At 43.5% G+C, this 23,264-nt stretch overlaps 1 long non-coding RNA gene across 1 annotated transcript; it reads left to right on the top strand.

The window, feature by feature from the left end:
• The first annotated feature begins 4,618 nt into the window (after window positions 1-4,618).
• LOC111839368 (uncharacterized) lies at window positions 4,619-19,725 on the top strand. The gene is made up of 4 exons (XR_002837084.1): window positions 4,619-4,682; window positions 5,167-5,242; window positions 19,324-19,448; window positions 19,715-19,725. It is a non-coding gene; the product is annotated as an uncharacterized lncRNA (long non-coding RNA).
• The last annotated feature ends 3,539 nt before the right edge of the window (window positions 19,726-23,264 follow it).

Raw genomic sequence — 23,264 nt, 5'->3', positions numbered from 1 at the left:
GTTCAATTGTAAAATCTGATCTGCTTCATTAATTAAATGAGGAACAATGAGGAAATCCGTGAACTCTGATGGGCTGCTGGAAATGTTTTCATTTTGATAAAATGGGTTTTAACTTTTCGGTCCTCTGCCTTGAGATTGCATTATGTATCCAGAAGTGAATCCTGGCTTCAGGCTGAGGTTTATTATTTTTCGATGGTCTGGGTAATAATTAAGAGCTAGTGAAGGTCTGATCGCACTTTTGTGTATATTTACCCTAAAGAGGCAGTTTCTGGGGCAGGCAGATCCTGCGAAAGTGAACCATTAAAACACAGAAAGCATTAAAAAATAATTATTTCTGCTGGATTGTTCACGGGCCACACATAAACAGCTCCTGTCCCATCACCTCACCGATAGCACTCTTTATAACCTTGCCAGTGGATCCACTTTAATTAAGCAGTGTTAATTGTCTGAGAATGACTCAGCACTGACTCATGATCTGAAGCACAGCTGGTTGTCACCAACCTGCTCATCTTACCAGTCCTCACCACCTCTGGGGGGTCTCCAGGAGGCTCTGCTGGACTCCCCAGTGACCAGAGCAATCTGGGTGTCAGCAGTTCCTCAGTGCAGAGCGACTTGAGGAAGAGGAGCGGCGGTGGGGGCGGGGGGGGGGGGGGGGCTTACAGATAACTCCCTGGGAGATACACAGACGGGGCTTGTGAAAAGGCAGAGCCCCGTCCTTATTACTAATGCACAGCCATGGCAAGAAGCAAGATCAGTGTGCCCTTGCCTAGCACCTGCCAAAATGCCTCGCCTTTCAGGCAGTCCAAGTGGGAGAGCGGCCCCTGCGTGCCGCCCATGTACCCGTGGGCCCCGGCGAGCCGGGAGACTGGGGGCGGATACCTGCCTGTTCCGGCTGATTTCCCGGGACGCTTTCGGCGGACCCTTAACAAACAGCCTCTTTTGCATCATAAATATGCTGCCCCCCCCCCTCCAACACCCCGCTACCCCCCCAGTGCACATTAATTTATGAGTACCAGCGCCCCCTGGCAGGCATGAGGGCACGTGCTTCTTCATCAATCCGCCAGCCGGCTGGCGCTGGACGCATCCCGTTGCCACTACGCCGATACAATATTTACTGTGAGCCATTATGACGAGACGAGTATCAATAAACTATGTCAGACCTGTTAGCGTAATCAAGTCTCCCCAGCTTTTTTCTCATTCCCTCAGGAGCGCGTGCACTGACATGCACGGCCATTTTCTCCAGAGGAACTCAGAGGTAATTTGCTCCACAGGAAGACCAAGGTCGATCTGAGTTTATCACTGTATTTCTTAAATAATGCATGTTTATTCTTTTCTCGCTTTTTTAGACCAGTTAATCAAGTTAAGTCAGATTAAAAGGCGATTTATATTGAAGTTTATTTTAAATATCGGAGTAACTTTTGCTCACTGTTGAGCTCCTGCTTCTTTCGACCTACAGACATTAAATCTGTAGACCTGCTAATTACCTCGTTGCACTTATAAAGCACGCATTCTGCATTTTAAACATTAAAGGTTTACAATAAAATGTCGTCATTTTTGGGGGACACAACATTCCACCAAGTGAATTTTTATATTAATTTTATATATTAACACTAAAGTTGCCTACAAACATAGACCATTGCATGTCTACACATAAAATCCTTTGTGAAGTCTTGGAACACGCACGCACGCACACACACACACACACACATATGCACACACACACACACACACACAGAAACATACAAAAAGAAACATAACCCTTACAATCATTCACACAGTCCCTATACTTTACATTATTCAAAGGAAACCAAAAAAAGCAGAAGAAACACCTATTCGCCGGTAAAGGATTACTGGAAACAAATCCCCGGCCTCCTACAAGGAAGGTAATAGAAAATACCTGGACAAACTGGAATTTAATATATATCTTATGTAGCTGCATAAACTATGGCTTCCCTCGCAATATTGTGGTTGTATGGTTTAATGGTGAATTTCAAACATCTATCTGTGCTATCGTGAGGCCTGAATTTTTCCCAGAATATATATTATAGTTAATTCTTCCCCAAAATGCAGTGGAGATTACCTTCGAAGGTTGGCTTGCTGATGGTGCAAATAAACAGGTTTGCACGTCATGCGGGGGGCAGGACGGCACCCACAGTGGGGGGCTCCGTTTATGGTGGCCTCGTCTTTTCTATGTATCCAAGCACTGATGCCGTGGTAATAATACACAGGTTAGGCTTAAGGACCAGGCAACTGCCACAAGGAGTGCCTGTTCTTTCAAGTGGACATTGTCACAGAAGCAAACATCAGTCTAAAAATGGACGTAAGACAATAAAATTCCAAAATAAAATTAACTTTTCATTATACTCTCAATTCAGTTCAGTTCAGCTCAATTCTGGCATGCCTGAATAATTGCAAAATCAGACAGAAGGCAGATCTCTTATTTAAATGTGAGTTTTTATCTAGGAGGACTCAAGTGAAACATGAAAAGGCAAGGACAATCTGCTTCTTAAGATCATGTCTGTGTGGATGATTTAAGATGACACCTTATTACAAACGCGTATTCGCTTGAAGTCTAGCCTGTGTATTGTTTTCTAAGTAACAATTACGTCGTCTCTTTCAGGTGTCAGCTGGGAAATCAAAGATTCACCTGATCGCCAGTGTTAACGCCCCAAGCTCTATATTGCGTTGTGTTGGCATTTTACGCCCCCCCCCCCCCCCCGAACTCCTTTGTTATTCCGCTTCCCGGTAAAAAGACACCCAAGGGAAATTCACGGGGGGCCAGTGGGCGGGGGTGTGAACTCCAGGTAATTGAAATCTGGTGGTGAGCCTTTTTTTTCCCCACAGCTCACCTTTGGAAACAAAGAGGAGCGAACAGACGAGAAGGACGTGGCGTGCTCTTTGGAAAGGTGACTTCCTGTCATCTCGCCGGCCGGAAGCGCATCACCCTGCAGTGGCATATCGGGAAGAGCTGCGAGGCAGGGCCTGGAGGTGGTGGAACACATACACACGCCCGTGTGATTCCATTATTAGTAGAAGCTGTGCCAAAGAATCCTGATTGCGGTACCTCAGAAGCGAGCGACGTAGAGGGAGGCCAAGGGTTCGACTTCTTGGTTTAAAGAGAAAAGTCCTGTATAAGAGAGCAGTGTGGTTGGTCTGTGGGAAGCGCTCTTACCTCCCACCCCTAGGGTTGTGGGTTCGAATCATCTACGTGTGACTTGATGCCAGATGTTCTGGCCATGTTCTCCTCTGCATACTCACCTCTCCTCCCACCACCTGTCTCCAAAACTGAAGTGAAAGTATATTTCATTATCAGCTTCAGATATATAATTTGTGTAGTTATACGCTGCGCTGAAATGCTGTTCTCGTTGTGTCATAGCGCAAATGAGAAGTAAAAAAAAACAGAATATAAATACTCAGACATACAAGCATTATACATACTGTATGTGATATTTTAAGATATGGACATTATGACAAGAGAGACAAAGATTGTGTAAAGTTGGTGCAGAGGTTTGGCATGGAAGCAGGCTATCATATTAATAAAGAGATTTAGATTTAGACTTGGAGTCCTGAGTTATGAGACCATTTAAAAGACCTCGCCTTAGCCGGAGAGTGCTTCTTGTGTTAGCATGCATCCCACAATGGACTGTGATCCTGCCCAGAGTTTCCCCAAATTCCCAACCCATGTTTCCTGAGTCACACTCCAGCCTCGTCGTGACTCCACACCCGAAAAGCAGTTATGGAGAACGAGTGAATTGCAACATATTCTCTGCATCTGTAAACGCATTTATTTTATTTCAGTACAAAGGATAATGACAAAGGATAATGGCCAATAGATGGATGGCATGCGCGGCGCTCATCATTATTGTGGAGAAGACAGTGAAGGGCAATATAATCCCATTGGTACAAATTGCAGATCCCATTCCTTTAATCATCTTTAATCATCTGTTGATTAGTTAGAATTTATCCATTTGCTTGTGCTGCAATTCACTAAAATTTTAGATGTCACCCTTGGTCAATATTATAGACACGGGCTGCTATTACCATCGTTTTTTTGCTTTAGGTCCACTTACGCACTTAATCATTACATTAATAGGTGCCCCCATGTCAGAGGCACTAGCTGTAGTGGCTGCAGTAGCGCCCTGCCATGATGAAGGTGTTTTGCTTCACAAACACAAGATGCTGCCTAGTTCCAATCAAGCTGCCTTCCAGCATAACCTGATATTTCAGGTTCATCCCTCCAGGGAGCTTCTGCATTGATGAATCAGTCCTTAAATTCCTAATACAGATATTTTTTTTTTCTCTTTAATTACTTAAAAAATTGGAAAAGGTGCATTGTGAAATCAAGCCCTGCAGCTTGCTACGGGAATGGGAAGCGCGAGTCGATGTTTGCTCATTTAGAAGACGGCGGCCCTTCAGGAGTTGTTGAAAGATTGAGGGTTTTTTGCATCTGTCATGCCGAGTCCAGTTCTTTCATATACCGAAGGTTCTGCCAGAGACCTGTTAAGCACACAGCGCACAGGGCTGGGACACACCCTGGATGGCATGCCTGTCCATCACACTTCCCATGTACACTCATATATGGAGGGTCTAATGGCTTAACTGCATGTCCTGGGATTGTACCAGAGACTCCGACACAGCACTGGGAGAACCCGCCAACTCGACCTACACAGAGCATCCGTGAGGTTTGTGCCCCTGTCCATGGCTACTAATCACTGAGCTACCGTGCCAACTCCCTGTAATCTAATTTCCATTTCTTTTTGCAAAATGTTGACTAAAGTTTAGCATAATTAACATTCATAGAAATTGCCCTCATGCAGGGGAATAGCCAAAGTCACCCTGTTATGATGGAGTGGCCATGCAGATAACAGGTAGGTAGGCATTACTTCCCCACTGAGATGAGGATTTTGATCGAACCCCCTACTCTGTCCTTGAGGGTTTTGTCTCACCTTTCAAAGACACTGTGTTCCACCGAATTGCTGACTAATATGTAGTGTGTGTGCGTGTTTGAGTGTGCTTGCCTGTTTGTGTGTGTGTGTGCAAAGGACTTTCTTTCTTACCCAAGGTGTACCCTGACTTACATTTACATTTATTTACCTGATGGCTCCGCGGGCAGGGCTGTGGGCTCAAGCCTAGATAGTCATGTGTTTGCTTTCTGTACCATTCCAGGTGTGCAGAGTCTGCGTGTTCACCTATCTTCCAGGACTCCAGCTTCTGCCGCTCATCCAGAACTATGCGGTTTAAGGTAATTGGTGTAAAGCAAATGCAACATCATTACGACTGAATTCCTAAAGACGCAGAAATAGACAGGAACAAAGTGAGAGGAAATCAGCCAATCAGGGTGCAGTGAGGAGGTCAGGGCAGAGCTACAGTGTACAGTTTTCAGTCCATTCATTATACACAGGAGCAAGGCTTCAGTCCTGGTGCTCAGGGGAGACTCGCTCCATCACGGAAGGGCCAAGGTCAAATAAGAGAGAGCTTTTTGATTTTCAACCTTTCAGCCCTGACACTGCCAGATGACCTGATACAGAGGCAGGCAGCAAGCCTGAAAGGGGCTGGAGTTTAATGAGATCTTGTCGATACCATGCTTCTCTTCCCTTGTCTGGCTTGTCCGTACCCGTGGCGAGCTCTTGAACCTGACACGAACTACAAACGACAGCGTGGGGGGGAGACCAGGGATGGTGTTTTGGGTTAGCTGGGGAGGTCTGGGTAGCCGGAAGCCCTGTTAGGTGCAAGTAGACCCAGTCTAAGAGATAAACTTGGACTGACAGCGCAGTAAGACACAGGCAGAGCAGGATATGGTGTGGTGTGAATCTGCAGGACACGGGTTCGCCTCGCTGCGCGATGACCCAAGGCAGTGCTCTCGTCAAGCACAGCGACGAGGTTTTCAGCCGTTTTTGATGCTACCGTTCGATTGTGTAGTGTGTGGGTGGTGGTGAAGTGGCAGACTGGCTGGGCACACCCAGGATACAGCGCTGAAGATGACGGTCCGCCATCCATGTCACCCAGATGTGTAACAATCTTGGAGGAAAACCTTAGACCTGGCCTCCTCTTATATCATAGTATACTGAATATTATGCGGTTGGATTTTTAAGCAACACAGATATTCTGGCCTCACCCGAGAGTCAGCTTGAGCTGCGGTTTCTGACTGTCTCAGCTTGTAATGCATGTTATTGCATTTTGTGCATGTGATGGAATTTCAAAACCGTCTCTGAGGCAGCAAAACCTACGAGGCGGCAAGTTCTACACTATATGCAAGATTGCCGGGCTTTGCTGCAGTGTGTGCCAAAGCAGTTACTGAATACCATAGTATACCATCATTTTAAATACATTTTAATCAAATATTGTAATATTGAATACGGTAAAGTAACACTGATGAAGGCAACCGAATAAAAATGCGTGGTGGACCTTCGTGCTACATACACTGACCACTCGGCCGTGTTATGAAATCATTTATTCCACTGCTATGATTTCTATTATACTCTTCATTTTACAATTTGAATTATGGTGTAAATTATTTTTTATTAAATTATACCAATCTAATCATAGGCTGATTGTTCCATGTTCTATTGAAATTATTCACCTCATCAACAAACAGAGTGCAATTGTTTAGAAAAAAAAATATTTCAGTATGTCACAAAGATGCGGCGTGGTTCTTTGAGGGAGGCTGAGCGCCCTTTGAAATTGGTTTCTCTAATCGGATTACGCCTAGTGGAAGGAAGACTCTTGTCCACTTAAAAGCGCAAATCAGGTTGCATCCTGCATATATAAAGTAAATGGGTGATTTGGTCACTGGTACATTCATGAAAAAAAATAGTGATAGAATGAGGAGTTTCACAGTATTTTGCATAGACAACAAACTCAGGCCAGAAATGAATAGAGGCGATTAAAGGGAAAGGATATTATGAGGATGCTTCCAGAAAAGGTCTGATGCACGTTATGTGTGCTCAGTTGATCTGGATTGAGAAAAGCACTGAAAACTGAAGGAGTTGAAATATGATAGGCGAGCTCATCGCAGGACACACCATGATGTGGATTTCCATCGAGCGGCCTTTTTGTGTCCCAGTACAAAACGCTGGCCTCAAGACTACAAGGCCACATTCCTGGTGGGGATTCGAGCCGCACGAGACTTTAAAATGTTTGGCAGAGACGCAAGACAGAGCGGATAGTGTCACGTGTCAGACGGCAGAAGCCCCAGTTGCCAAAGGAGGAATGTCTCGTTCCTGGTGTAGGACACTATTTACTCTTAAATGGAGCATTCATCTGGCTCACATGCTCCCTGGATGCTGGTTCTGCTGCCTAAGCTGTCATTACCAGGACAAATGTTTTGTACCCCTGGTATTATATAGGGCTGTAGGAACCTCAGGTGCAATTCTAAAAAGGGCGAATGATGATGGAAAGAACAGCAACGACAAAAAAAAGGTCCCTTAGAAACTGAACAAATACCCAAACACCCACATGCATGCATACACACGTGTGTGTGTGTGTGTGCGTGCACGTTTGTGTGTGTTTATCTGTGTGTCAGTGTGTGCATACATATGACCACATTATAGGAATATTTTGAAGAGACAATTCTAGACTTTGACCCTTAGGGGGGCTCAGCTCCCAAGAAGTAGGGAGCGAATTCGCTAAATGGATTAAGAAAAATAATTATTCAGGCGAACCGAGACAAAAAATATGGAATATTGAGAAGCAATCACCTGTGGTTTACAGTAATGCTCCATCAAACATATAGATTTGTGTTTTTATTTATTTCATTTTGTCTTGTTTTATTTTATTTTGTTATTAATTCTGTGTATTATGGGAATGACCTAAAAGGTGACATCAGGTGTCCTTATGATGAAACTGTGAGCAAGCTTGTGCACATCATCTTGCGAAACAAGCGAGCCAGTCGTAGGTATGCATCTCCTTCTTGCATCATCAAAGACCATGGCTCCGCCTCTCTCCCTCTGTTCTCATACCAAAGTCCGGCACATGTGTCCGATTTCAGTGCGACAAGTCGTCCACCGGATTCTTCACGGCACTTTCTTAGTAACTGGAGATCAGGGAAGCAGCAGGGGGTGGCAGGCGGGGAGTCGGCGGGGCAATGAGCGGCCGTCTTTATACTCACCGTCCCACACAAGATGCCCCGCCGCGTTCCCTCCGCGAGTGTGTCTGGCAAGATGTTCGATAGTCCATTCCGCAGCTTGGCGACACGACAGGCGGCCGCACACAGCCATCTCAACGGCAAACGGAGGCCAAGGTCCCAGCTACACCAAGCTGACGCAATCTGCGGAATGACACGTTAAACAAGTCAACAAACCAACAAAGTGAAAGTGCAGTGGATTCTCAATGCCACTATAAACTAGAAATAGAAATCTATAGATTTGTAAAAATATTAAGTACTGTTTTTTTGTTTTTATAGCAATACTACCATATTCTCATTCTGTATTTTACACAAAGAGGTACATTGGTTGCCCTCAAAAAAAGAGTTTTGAAAATTTCACATGAAATATAAATCATAGGCCTTGTATATAATATAATAAAATCAAAAACAATGAAATATACATGAATTGGAAACCACCACATTACAAACATATGAGTATGGTTTCCTGTGCCCTTCTGTGCTGATAAAGTTAATTTTTGATATGGCAAATTTACAATCCCGTGCAGCTTCTAAAGAGAAAGATGAGACCAAGTAATGTTTTGGTAACACTTCACTTGAAGCTGCCATCTATAATGCATTAAAGATACTGTCACGATCCGCTCCGTTCGATCCCGATGTGTGCCACGCCCACCTCGTTACCTCGTGTGATTCCCTGATTGTTCTCACCTGTGGCTCGTTACCAGTAGCTTGTCTTTTGTATATAGTCCTTGTCTCAGTCAGTCTACCGAGATCCGTCAATGTAGTGTCAGTGGATGTTCGTGTCTGTCTACCCTCCGTTCCAAATAAACCCTGTTTGCCCGAACTCACGGCTCCGCTCGCCTGCTTTCTGGCTCGCCTGCTTTCTGGCTCGCCTGCCCCGCAGTCCTGACAGATACCTTCATAATGCATTATAAAGGTCAGTATAAGAATTAATAAAGCATTACAGCACCTTCTATTGACAGGCATAAGGCATTATAGTATTGATTATAATACTTTATAGGCTCCAATGAAGCTCTCATCTATAATGCACTATAGATACCTTCATAATGCATGATAATGGTCGGTATAAGCACTAAAAATGCTATGTACTGCATTATGAAGATATCTAAAGTATATTATAGATGAGAGCTTCATAAAGCATTCATAATGCATAATAAATATGCCTTTTTATAAATATTTACAGCCATGTTATAATGCTTTATGACTGCATTACAATGTGTTATGAATGTGTAAGTAGACTCTTATATACGTGGCATTCATAGAAAGTTTTACCACTATTTCTTTTTTTGTCACTGTTCATGTTAGATAACTAATATATAGTAAATAATAATTCTTAAAGAGTATCTTAAAATAATAACATATTTCAGTGTCCAAACATAATTTCAGATTGGCCAGAACCAAAGTGATTGGGTCTGATTATTTCCATTATTTCAGTGATTCATGGGAAATGCCCCAGGATATGCTAATTGTCTTGACATATTAAATATGTATAATAATACAATAATAATATTTGTTCTTCAGCTGTTGCTTATAGTTTCTTAGCAGGCTAGGTATGTCTTTTTTCTGTTTATAAGAACATCGGCACACACAGTTTTGTGGTATGCGTCTTTTTTTAATATTCAAAAACTCTTGCGTGTTGTGGGTATAATATAAAGAACCCATCCATAAATATTAATATAGATATGCTTTAATAAAGAAAGCCGAATTAATGTCAATATGAGGGCCTATCTGATTTCCGTGAGAGCCCGAGGCAACAGAAATTTAATATATGTTCTGAGTTAATATTTATAGCTCAGTAAACACAAATCCACTTACAAAATCAAAAAGAAAATGCAAAAATATCATTTAGTTCTAATTAACTGTTCTGTCACTAAGTATCTCATGGATATAGTATCATAACAGAATGGGCAGTGAGTGCAGAACTGAAATTTCAGAACTCAGAGTGCGTGTAATTACCATGCATGTCAGTCATAGTGGGGTTAAATCAGCATTTGATTGACAGTGTACTATAACCCCACCCATTACTAAATGTAACCGTTGGGCTCATCCATAAAACCATTTCAGTTTTATTTTTTAATCAATCGCCATCCTTTCCCCAAACCGCCCTGTGCTCATCGCATCAGGATGTGTCGCATCAGCTGACACATTCTTGGGAAATTTGTCCGGAATCTGCTAAGACAGCAACCTGAAACGCTGTCTGCTTATTGCCAGTGAAATTAGCCCAATTTTGTATTCTGGGAAGGTTTGGAGATGTTTCCCTGGAGCAGCTGCTTCGGTCTCATCTCCGTCTTGATGGAATCCATCAGATTTCATCCAGAATGCAAAATGCTCATTCAGACTGAACACCCCCCCCCCCCCCCAACCATTTCCGCTTCACGCTGTGGTGCTTGAATGGCGATATTTGTTCCTGTGACATTTATGCTGCTATAAGGCAGAGGTCACAGAAGAACTATGTCACGTGCCCCCCACCCCCTGCCATGACAGATGGCTGAGATGATATGGAGAAGAAGCGGCAAGAGATGGTGCTGTTTGTGAACTGTGAAAATACCTAATAGGTCCATTTATAGAGAATACTAAAGAAATGCAGGGAATGTAAGGGCCTTTTACCCAGGTTTAAAATGGGTTAGGTCTTCCCGTCAAAGAATTCCATACCACATAAAAAAGAAGGATGAGTCAACTTTAATTTTCATCTGAAACAGAAGAGCCATCTTCTTTACTCAGAGGACAAAGCATTTCTTTTGGGTCTCCTTAAACGAGCATTACCTCTTCATGAAGCATAGTAAAAAGCTCTCCGTGGAACACTGTGCATGTCATTTTCGGTATAATGAATCTGAGATGATAATTGGTTCATGTACTGTATAATATGTATTAACTGTTTTATGGGTCTTTGAATGGAGCTTGATGCTATTTAGGGTGGGAGTCAAGCAACAGTGTCTCAGATTTTCTTCAATCGGGGAATCTAAGGCAAAAGAGTTTAGAACAATAAATCATGTGTATGTAAAATGTCAAGTACTATTACAAAGCGTAATGCAAAGAGCTAGTGGAAAATTCCCCTAAAGGAATACATATTTTTATGCAGCACACCACCTCTCAATACTTAATCAAAAGCCAAGAGAAAATAAGACTGACTCAGGCCATCAAAGCCATTTTAATGTGGTACACAGTGCTTTATATCGAGCTGGATTCTATACTCACTAACAGAATGGGGTGGGGCCTCTCACTGACTAGTCCAGAAAATATTTTTTTCTTCAGACTGAATCACAACATTCCGATTACACGGTCAGTTTACCTGTATTCACTGGTAATCGACTCAGAAGCAGGTGTCTTGTCACTGTCTTGCTGAGAACGCTCCATGACTAACTCAAGCAACACAGACATTGAGGAACTAAGCCAGAGACTTCATTACTTAATTGAAACACTTTAAATCACGAAAGTTCTTTCCACACATGTACTGCAGCAGCATTTCTGACGTTTTTTAATTTTTTTAAATAATGATAATACTGTACATTTACCTTGTATAAGCATAATGAAATCAATAACAATTAAATATGAATGAACTAGATGTCATGACCTGCTCGTTCGATCCTCCTGTGTGCCTCGCCCCCTCATCATCCACATGTGCTCCCCCGATGGTGCCCAGTTGTTCCCTGTTAGTTTTGGCTTGTTTCATGTATATTAGTCCAACCTTCCTTAGTTGGGTGTCCGTCATTGATGTTATGTGCGTCGCTGTCTGCCCCGTCTCCCCGAATAAACCCTCGTTTCCCGCAGTCCTGCCTGCTCGACCGCCGCGATCGTGACACTGGAAGCCAGTGCTTTGCAAACACAATGTGATGTCAGGCAGGTGAAGTACGAGGCAGAAATGCAGAATACATGAGAAAATACTCTTTTATTTCCTCCATGAACCAAAAGTAAACTAAACCAGTTAGCACTGAACTTAATTGCTCAATTAAAGCAATTTAAATCATAAGATTACTTTTCTCCCATTTGCCTCATTCTTTTTACCTTTAAAAAAAATAAAAACACTGTACAGTTCTAAAACTATTATATATAATGATGACTGCCAATGTCGCTTGGCATAGTCTGTGCCTTCGCTTTATAGCATATTGCAGACTCAGTAAATCACATTTCCTGCCACCAGCTGGTCACGCCTGGATTCGCTCCCTATATAACAGGACTGAGGAATATTACGGTAAGCTGTTGCAATAAAAGAGACAGCATTGTGGTAAGAATGGATGTATCACAGCTGTTTATCATTTGTAGTTCTGCCCTTTCTAAACCTCACTAGATATACAGTTCTGTTCTGTAGCCATTTAAGCTTGTACCTGCCTTCCTGTTTATGATTATTCTGTCTGGCTGTTTATGGTTATGCTTTATACAGTGGTACACATATGTGAAGATATTTTTTGGTGCAAAGGAGGTAGGAATGATGGATAGATCCTAGATCTCCTTTGAAGAACTCTGTTGTTCTCTGCAGGATCTCAGGGACTTGCTGGTGATTGGGTGCTCAGCTAAGTAATCCTCAACCTTCCCCTACCTCTCCCAGGGAGGTGTATCCTTGCAATCTTTTCATCTTCCAGGCCATCTACAAAGACATATGGAAAATGATATCCGAGAGATCACTGCAAACTTGGCATGAAAAGGTTTCAAAATGAAGGAGTGTATGACGGTATCCCTGCTACCGTTGCCCCGAGTTTGTTTCTGGTTGCAGATTCACATTTGTTATATGAATATATGGCTTCAATATAAGATAATTCAGCTGTATAAACTATCCAAAGGTAAGGCATTTAAATTACTGTCAAATGAGAGAATGTAATCTAATGAGGCTAACGAGTGCTAAAAGGGTTAATCTTCAATGCCGGATTTAAGTGACCCAGGAATTCTCTGCAGAGACCAGGCAGGAGTGACTGAGGTTCCTCCACATCGGTGTCAGAGGCAATCATCGAGTTTCATGGTTAATTTGATCATTTAAATTTATTTCATTAACATGTCGCTCCTGAAACATGGTAAGGAAATGCGAATGATGGTGTGCTGTAAAACAGAATACTCTATTAGATCAATTTAATTTTTAAATTAGTCCGATAAATGTCATAATCACCATAAACTTTATCTTAGAAATTTATGTGGAGGATTTGCAAAAGGTGGGGATTATAAATCTGACTCAAATATCTTGTGTTGTTAATCGTGGGGAAAGAAATCGCTGCAAGTTCAGGTGCTTTTTTTTTTTTTGTTTACGAAAAAGGCTATCTCCAAATTCCGTGACCTTTTTGGCATCTCTCTGCAAAATGGGTCACATGCACAAGCTGGCGCTCACACACGCCCCTATAACAGCACGTACCCACCACTGAGCAGATTCCTGCAAAGGTCAGTGTCTCGCATGGCAGTGCCCATACATTTTTTGGTCTGAAACGCCACCGAAAGGCACTGGGAAGCTACCGCGTTGTCTTTTTTGTCACCGGTCCAGGATTTAAAAGCAGACGGCCATGTTGGTCATGCCGCGATGCTAGAGATATGGAGCCGGAGCCGACCCATTCATTGGAATTAGCCAAAGATCTCCATGAATCATTGGACAACTGTCCCAGGCTTTCATAGGTGATTGCATAAAAACAGAGTGAGGTAATTGGTACGGGACGTAGTCCACCAATAAGGTGTGAGAACAGTGACATAAACCATGTCAGGACCCACTTTCGTTCCTGTCTTATTTCTATAAGTTACTGTAATTATCATCGCCACATGGTTCAAGCCGGCAGTCGGCAGTCTCTTCTAGTGCCCAGTGAGATGTGTGCTATTCATCTAGACCACGGTGCACCTTTCCCTGGCGCCAAGAACTCTTTGGAAATTAAAATGGAAAGAAGAGTATCATCTGGGTAGTCCTGGGCTCAGTGGCGTGTGCGGGTTCCAGCTGTGTCATCTGGTTTCCTCATGCCATCCAAACACATGCAGTTACACTAAATGGAGTCTATAAATTTTCCATAGACTGTGTGTGTGTGCCCAGTCCATCACTGGACGCACACTGGGATAGGTTCCAGGCGAGCCAGACCAGGATAAGCGGCTAGAAGAGAGATGAATGAAGTCTTCTCTTTGAATGTAAACATCGCATTATAGAAATGCTTTTTTTATGAGACATTGACAGAAAATTGCATGGAATACACATGGCATGTTTTGTGTTAAATACTGAGAAATATTATTTATTTTGTATTACTTTTGAGAAGCAAATGGTCTTCGGTAACGAATTTCTCTGTATGACTGAAGTGCTTGGCTGGGGAGCAACACAGGTAGGGCTGAGGGCGGGGGGATGGGGGGGAAGCGACACCCTGATGGAGAGGGACAGGAGCACAGAGGACAGCCATTTGGAAAAGGGGAATAACAAGTAAGGAGAACAATACGGGTGCTGGAGCTAGAGATGGGCCAGACGTGTGGGATGTGTGGTCAGCCCTCTCTCGGAACAGAAAGAGAAGAGAAGAAGCTTTATATCTTCAGTAAATGCTAACGGGCACCTGATGTTACCCCAGCCCAGGATGCCTACGCCCCACCACCATCTTATACTGGGGATTAAGAAAAATGAGTACATTGTGTTTACAGGTCTCACAAAAGGAGTCGTTTCCCAGGTTCAGGGGAACAAGCGGCAGGACAAAGAGCTGACCCAAAATTCCACAAACTCACAAAAAACCAAACGGAGAACTAAATTAATTCTGACATTATTGATCACCTTAATCTCCTTTTTGCAGAAGGATAGGGCAAAGTTTCAATTTTCGGGAAAGAAAATCCTTTAGATCAGTAAATTGCTGAATAAATATTCATAATTTGCACACAAGGTTGATGGCACTGCTTATTTCACGCATCCTAAACTGATCCAAAGAGCTCCTCCCTCTGCACTGTTCGCGTTGTTTCTTTTGTACTTGAATAGTCATTGGTGAGCTGCCAGACAGGAGCCAGGAAGCAAATGTCACCAAATTGCCACAAAGTTTATATTATTGTGTGCTGACAGTCTTTATTGTTCTTCTATGAATGTCTGGCGTTTGTGACTTTGATATTGGGAATTTTCCCCCTCGCTGTGCCCGCTCATTTCTAAAACATTGCTAAGATATACGAAATGCATCTTCTGCTATGTTGGATGGAGAGGTGGTTTGCCAACTGAACCTTTAATAGGGTGTAAGGGCTGCAGTGCTGGAGACACGTACAAGGCTCAATGCCGCACCATCGAGGTAGAGGATTAATGGATGTTGTAGCTGGGGGTGATCGAGGAGAGCTACTGCTCCGTGGTCCAGCCCGATTGTGATGGTACCCAAGCACCCTCCACTTCTGAAATGACCTCCATAAGATTAACAAGGTGTAACTATTTGATGGCTGCCCAATGCCAAGGGTGGTCCCGCTGACAGAGAGGGTAGACCTCACCAAAGGGTATATTCAGGTGCCCCTAGCACCACGGGCCTGGGTAAAAACCACTCCGTATCCTATGTGGGCGCCTGCAGTACACAGTCCTCCCATTTGTGCTGCATGGGGCCCTGGCCACCTTCCAGAACCTGATGGATGAGGTCCTGAGACCCCACCGGGCATATGTCGCAGCTTATCTAGATGATGTGGTGGTGCATTCGGAGAGTTGGGTGGAGCCCAACCAAGAAGGTTACAGATGGTGTTGTATGAGCTTTGGGCTGCAGGGCTCACTGCCACTTGGGGCTCCAGGAAACTCGCTACCTGGGGCACCTTATGGGAATCTGCCTCCTGCAGCCGCAGGAGGAGAAGATTGCCACAAGAAAGGATGTTCCCAAATGCACTAAGACCGAAACGAGCTAAAAGCCCGGTGCATGCCTTCTCGGGCTTGGCAGAGTACTACCAGCAGTTCATCCACTCTTTGTCATACGTGGCTGTGACCCTGCCGGATCTCACCAAGAAGGGTTGACCCAAAAAGATGGCCTGGACAGGGGAAATGGAGGCTGCGTTCCAAGCCCCGAAGATGCCTCTCACCTTGGAGCTTGTCCTCAGAGTCCCTGATTTTAACTGGCCTTTTATCGTCTGGGCCAATGTCTCTAATGTAGACTTCGGCACAGTCATGATGAGAAAGTACGATAAGAAACACCCTGTACCTGTGCTGAAAACAGATGCCGGTATAGTCAAGGTATGACACGGTGGAAAAGAGACCCTCGCCATCAAATGGGCAGTGACCAATCTCAAGTACTACCTCCCGGGCTGATGTCGTAGATGGCGTTGATCAGAGACATCAAGGCACAGATAACCTGATGGTGTTTCTCCCTCCAGAACTTCTATAGGTGTAGCACTGACCAGGTCAGGGCCTCATTGGGGGAACAGAGCAGCTTTTTGGGGTGGAGGGGGGGTACGATCACGATGGTGACCCAAAGGCCTCAGACGCAGGCCACTCAGGCTAGCGGACGGCTCACCATAACCGAAACAGCACTATGGACATCAGACCGCAGGAGTGAGTTCAGGACCAGGGTCGCGGACGGGCGGCAATCATACTGGGCCGGACAACAATAAAGCTCATAGCTACCGCTTCCTGCTGGGAGCAAAACCTTCCCGAGAAACACTCTCCAGGAAGCCGTGGGAGTCAAGTAGGACGTCGCTGCCTAAATCACCAGCCATAGCTGCTCAGATGACAGTATGATTGACACCGTATTCGCCTTTGGCTGGTGTGTTTGTTTTTTTTTTTGTCTATCGCTTGTTTTCTTTTTCCTACAGTCTGTGTTCCTTCCCCATCAGCCCTACCTTGGCAGGTAACAGATGTCTCTGTCCCTCTCACCCTAATGTGGAAGGCCCCGACTTGGGGCTATGGTGACAGTACCTGCTGCTCACCACCTCACACTTTCCTCCCGGCTTAAGCACCAACTCTGTTATTCTCTCATATCTCCTGGTTTTTCTTTTGAATTTTAACAAAACCTGTAAAACCCGCCCCTCTGAGCCTTGAACTCGGTCACACACACACACGGCCGTGTAATCATATCTTTTTGAGGGCTGCTCATTCGCAGACACACACACACACATATATATATATATGTGTGTGTGTGTGTGTGTATATATGTACATACATACATGTGCAGTGGCCAGTGTAAAGGAAACAGCTTCTCACTTTCTCATTAATGCAAACATCCCCCTGCTAACAGTGTGTGCTTATGGTGATGCTGTGGTTTGCGTGATTTTGAATTCAGCGTGATTGTTGCTTCCAGCCGCTCGGGAACAGCCACCCTCCTGGGATTTTCACACCCTACAGAATCTAGAGTTTACAGCGGATGCTGCAATAACGAAATGAAAAAAAAAAAAACATCAATTCAATGCATTTCTGTGGACAAAAATACCTTCTTAATGAGAGAGGTCAGAGGAGAATGGCAAAGCTTGTTAAAGCTAACAGGAAAGCCACAAGTGTAAAAATAAGAGTTCTGTACCACAGAGGTACCCAGGAAGACCAGGCCCTTGTAGCTGGAATTAAGCAGGGATACCTAATAAAGCAGCTGGTGAGTGTATGTATTTGCTGAAAGCAGCTGTTTAATACCCTTTTATGACAGTCACTTTGAGCAAGTAAATTGCACGCCACCTTTTGCTTTAGAAAACGTAGTAATACAATTAGACTTTTTCCCTAATAACTGACTGTATCACCTCATACTGTACATTACTGTAATATGTTAGCATGGTAACTGCTACTGTCAGACTCACTCGCTGCTTTGGCCACCTTGTGTTACTCTGGCATTTTAGAAGCACTTATCATGATCTATTTAATGACCTGTTTGTCACTCATAAGGAGGTGCCAAGTGGTGGCAGCGCACAGAGGGCTTGGGATGTCAGACGCTGGTCGCGCACAGGGATTTCGGCTCACATGTTTATTCCTGGACCGAATGCCCCGGCAGTTATCTTCAAAACTCCGTTAATTTGCAAATGTATAAAAGCAATTCAGAAATGAAAAAAGGAACATTTGCAGGGGTTTATGGTGACAATTGTTTGTAAACAGAATATTCTGATTTTTAAAGATACATAGTATATACAGTAATGTTTGAATATTTTTGGCTGCAGGATTAATAAAATGCTTTTGGTGGCAGAATAAACACAAAAATAAACAAACACTGATAAACAAACAGTCATCAGTCAATGATCTGACCAAGGGAATCAGTTCTGTTGGAGAATACAAAGGCTGCTTAACATTAAAAACCTCCAAAGCAAATTTAGTTCCAGTAAACACAAACAATGGCGCCCTTGACACTGTGCGGCCTCCACAGATGGATGGAGGAACAAGGATCGAGGCAGGTAGTGTTCTGCAGAAATAGGGAATCGTTAAGTATCACAGGTGGTGTTGAAGTCACAATATTTACCTATTTTCCCCTTTTCTTGTCTTGTTAGATTGTTGCCTATAGTTCGAAAGCCAGGCCTGTTACAAAAATAGAGTAGTTCCATTAAAACTTCAGAAAGTATATTTGAAATAGGAAAAAAACACAGAGAACTCCGTCCATTATTAGGGGGCAATGCAAGCCTGGAACATATGGCAGGAATCACAGGGCACAAGACTCTCCGGGTGGGATGCCAGTCCATCAGAGGGCACAAGACTCTCCGGGTGGGATGCCAGTCCATCAGAGGGCACAAGACTCTCTGGGTGGGATGCCAGTCCATCAGAGGGCACAAGACTCTCCGGGTGGGATGCCAATCCATCAGAGGGCACAAGGCAGGGACGCCTTGGGGGGGATACCAGTCCATCAGAGGGCACATACTCAATAGAGACAAGCCAGACACCAATCCACCCAGTTTGCATGCCTGTGGGCTATGGGAGGAAACTAAAAAACAGCTGGAGAAGCCCTGTGCAAACATAGGAAGAACATACCATCCGCACGCAGAGCATGAGTAAGCAAACTCAAAACCATGGACTTGAGACCGTGGTTACATACTGAGATTCACAGACCTTCCCTAAAAGAGGCACAGCTAATGTTTATGTGAAAAAATTCCCAGAAGGAGAAACATGTACATTGACAAGGGTTTAAAAAATATGCATATGTGTATGAGCATATGATTCCCATTGTAGTTTTATAATATGTGCCTACCCACAGTGTAAATTATTGTAGTATTTAGACAGAGTGTTAAAGCAGATGTTAAACAAACGTGGGCTTTGCAAGCAAAATCCTGCTAAATGACCCCAAGGGAAGCGGACGCTGTTGACGTGCATAAATATCGCATGTGGGAAGCCCAAAGCTCTCCTTCTTGATTCCTTCCAGCTTTTAGGAATACAAATGTGGATTGAAGCCTCAGTAGCAGATAATCTGTCTAAGGGGAGCCTCATCAATCCCCAGAGGATCCTGTTCTGTGCTTCACCAGGCCACATTTTAGAACATCACTTCAGGTACTACATTGTTGTGCTCCTATATGTTCTCCTATATGAGCTCTCAGTGATCTTTAATGTGTCCAAAACATCATCTGTGCTACAAATTTAATTCAGGGTTAGGGTATCTCCTACTTGGAACTTTTTATTTATAGAGTTCAAATTTTCCACATTACAAAGATACGTTGCGTTATGTTATGCCTTCAAGTTTGTTGATTACCTGGGAGTGGTTCTTAATCCCGTTTTTATGCAGCATGACTGCTCATTGGGGTCTTCATTTCACGTAGGTGTATCTGAGCAGTAGTCTGAGGTCTCCTCTCCTGGGTTAAGCAATCTCTCAGGAGTTGGACTTAACCTACTTCACAGGCTTGTTACATCTGTACTGCCAAGTTAGAGTGGAAGCCCAGGGGGAACCTGAAGCTTGAGAGAATCCCTGGCCTTCTCTTGAAAAGGTAAAGGCATCTTTTTTTTCTTATCCCTTAACCCACTTCCTGTTAAGTGAGGACAGTTCCTTCTGCAGGGTGCAGCAGTTGAAGGTTCCATCCACATGGATCTACACAGGATGCAAAGTCAGGTGCACACACTCACGCTAAGACACACATCCATATATATATATACATACCTGCTTGCAGGACTGAACTGTGTCTGTACTGTGTTTACATGTTTCATGCAGGTACATCAATATGTTCTCTCTCTGGCTGGTTTTAACATGAGTGCAAATGTTCATGTCTGTTAGCAAGCACAAGCAATCAGATCAGTACCGAAAGAACAGGACACTCCCTGAAAGCCAACCAATAGTGAACAAGAGGAGTCACAAGATCTTACAATGACTTAATATGTGTCCAATCAGAGCAGTGCATGTGAATATATTGTGCATCTCTGTTTAACCATATGCTATGTGTCTAAAAGCAGATGCTGTGGTGTAATTGTGTGTTTTAGGTAAGCACATCATCACGTTCTGTTTCACTCAGATAAGACGTAGATTCTTACCTCTTCATTCACAATGTACTGCATTTACTTACAAAATGAATTTGTGTGTGCACAGCTTTTAAATGGTTTACAGTAAGACAGTAGTGTATCTCCCTGGTCAGCTGACAACATCCTTCCTCTATCGCTTGTAGCAGTTTTTCCCAACCCGGGCCTCAGTGACCCCCAGACGGTCCTCATTTCTGCTGCCTTCCAGCTCCCAAAACCATGGACTGTCTGGGGTTCTCAGAGAACTGGGATGAGAGACATTGGCTTATAGTACCAAGTCTCCTACTCCACCATACTGCCCGTTTCTCCCTAACTCTGCTCATCTTCCATGACCATCTTTCTGGTAAAGGATTACGGCAAAGCCTGCAGCCCCAGCAAGCAAAGGGCACCAGGCAAAGATGCCATTCTGTCACAGGACACATTGTGGGCAATTTAGACACCCTAATTAACCTACTTTTGCCAAACTTGCACATGCAGAGCAGAAGCAGGATTCAACCCCCATCCCCCCAGCCACCATGCCTGCCCATCCCCTGCTCCATCCTAATTTCCTTATACTGTGATTAATGTAGGCAAAATTTATATATTTTTTTTATACTGTGATTTATGTAGACAGAATGCTTATTTTTTTCTGTTTGTCTGATAAGTAACATTTAATATTTTCATTGCATCATTTTAATTCTGTGGGCTGCTTCCACTCACTTATTTTCATGTTGCCAATTTCCTTCCAGGGTATTGGAACGCTATTAGTGTTCCCAAATTACCCTATTCATTTCCCAGAATTCCCTGATCGACTGCTCAGCATAGTAACCTCTGTTGCTTGAGTTGTTTGAAAGTAAATTGAGAATGCAGATATTACCCGTCAGGCATTTAATTTAAAAAAAAAAAAGTGAGACAAGATTTAAGTTAAGTTAAATAAAGGAGGTTAGAGACTCCGAGACTCATCACAAGCATATTTTATCAAATTTGCCTGGAGCAGATGCTGGTGCTGATGCTGATTTCAAAATTATTGGGATATGCAATTGTTGTTGTTATTAGTCCTCCCATCCACTAGAGAGCAGCACTTCTTCAGTTCAGTATGTTTTTGGGTTTTGAGCCCTGTTTAAGCCTCCAAAGAACACAGTACTACATTCTATGGATCAAAATGATAGTCTTCTCTGTGCCCCTGCCTTCAACTACTACTCTCACCAATCCCTCTAGTACTTTAACTCCAGCCTGCACAGCCCCAACACTCAGCCTGTCCATTTCTGACTTTTTACCAAGTCTCTACTGTGCTTCTGGATCCAGATGCTCAACCTGTCAGTCAGTCACCCATCAGTCTGTTGCAGTTAAGCCCTGTGGGTAATGAAGTGCTCAAGGCTCTCCCAAAGATATCTTCGTACTGTAGGGAGAGTACCAGGCACCAGTGGTGCATAGCATTGCACCTTTGTAGTAAATATATAATAAGTATTACAGTAAGAATCCAGCTTCTGGGCAGCCCTATCCTGCATTGGCCAGTGGCATTCAGACTTATCTGCTGTCCGGCTAAGCAGCTGGAGAAGGTCTTGAACACAGAGGAGGGGATATTAAGGAACAGACAGGCTGGGCATGACCAAAAGGACCCTGGCATCCTATGCCAAGTGGGGAATTGTTCAACTGGAACTTCGAGCACAACCACACAACCACCAGTGTGTTCTGTCGTCCACTGGTACAGTGACAGCTGTACTTATTTTACAGGACTGTCTAGCAGGCCAAAGTTGTTCTCTTATTTTGTGTGTGTGTGTGTGTGTCTATATATATATATATATATACTGAGAAGCAGTGCTTTCATGCCCCATATTTCTGTTGAAAGCTTTTCTCTCCTCTGACTTCTACCTCACCCATTCTTCCATCTAACACCTACTTCACCCTTCCAGTCCTCCCTTCTTTCATCTATCCATTCTGTCCGGCTCCCATCTTCATCCCTGTGGTTAGCTGCTAGTTCAAACAGGAATCAAAACTCTTAAATAGCATTTCAAGGCAAACAGACTGTATCTTAACACAGACTAATATAGCAAACCCTCATGCAAGCTCTTAAACAGCCGCGGCCTTTTCTGCCTCTTCACCTTATTCACTGCATGTATTATATCTGCTGTGGTTTTTATAAGTATTTCTGTGAACTGTTTTGACACCAATATGAACATTCCTAACCGATGGAAAATTGAATCCAGGGCTAAGGAAGTGTTTCTATATGCAAAGTGTTGAGAATAATAATATCATTGTGCTTTGACAGAGATTCCATTACGCATTCAGTAGGTAAAACCCTACCTGCCTTTCCACAATGACCAAATTAATTTCAGCACTAAAAGACAGAGGCAGACTGTGACATTTAAAGTATCTCTTTGTCTCTGTGCTTCTGATGGACGTCTGTACTACATATGTTGGTGCACTTTATAAATGGAGCCTTAGTGCCCTTAGAAATTCTTCCCTTCTTTAATCTTTCTTTCAAACTATATTTTCAAAGCGTGAAGGTACCAAATCCTCTCTCTCTCCCTCCTTGGACAACAAAGGTTGTGTGGTAACAAATAAATCCGCATTTTTGTCTTTTAATAATGCTATTCACCCAGTCGTTTGCATCCCCCTGCTTTCTGGAGGCCCTTGACTGCATGGAAGTTCTTTTCACTGTAATGCTTTACTGCAAGACTTTTTTCTTTGTAATATTTTTTCAAGTAATCAACAACAGGCTAGATAAACTTTTTTTGTGCTATAGTATTCTGTTCTCATTTCTCTATTGGTGGAAAATTGGTTTCATCTTGGGTATTCAGTCCCACAGCACCACAAACAAAAAAAAACCTGAGTGGAAAACTACAAAGCACATGCAATTTCTTTGCCACACTGCAGGGTTCC

This window comes from Paramormyrops kingsleyae, chromosome 2 (genome assembly GCF_048594095.1).
Source record: "Paramormyrops kingsleyae isolate MSU_618 chromosome 2, PKINGS_0.4, whole genome shotgun sequence".
Lineage (NCBI taxonomy): Eukaryota > Metazoa > Chordata > Actinopteri > Osteoglossiformes > Mormyridae > Paramormyrops > Paramormyrops kingsleyae.
The sequence above is the reverse complement of the archived record's forward strand: the minus strand, read 5'-3'. Positions and strand labels throughout refer to the sequence as shown.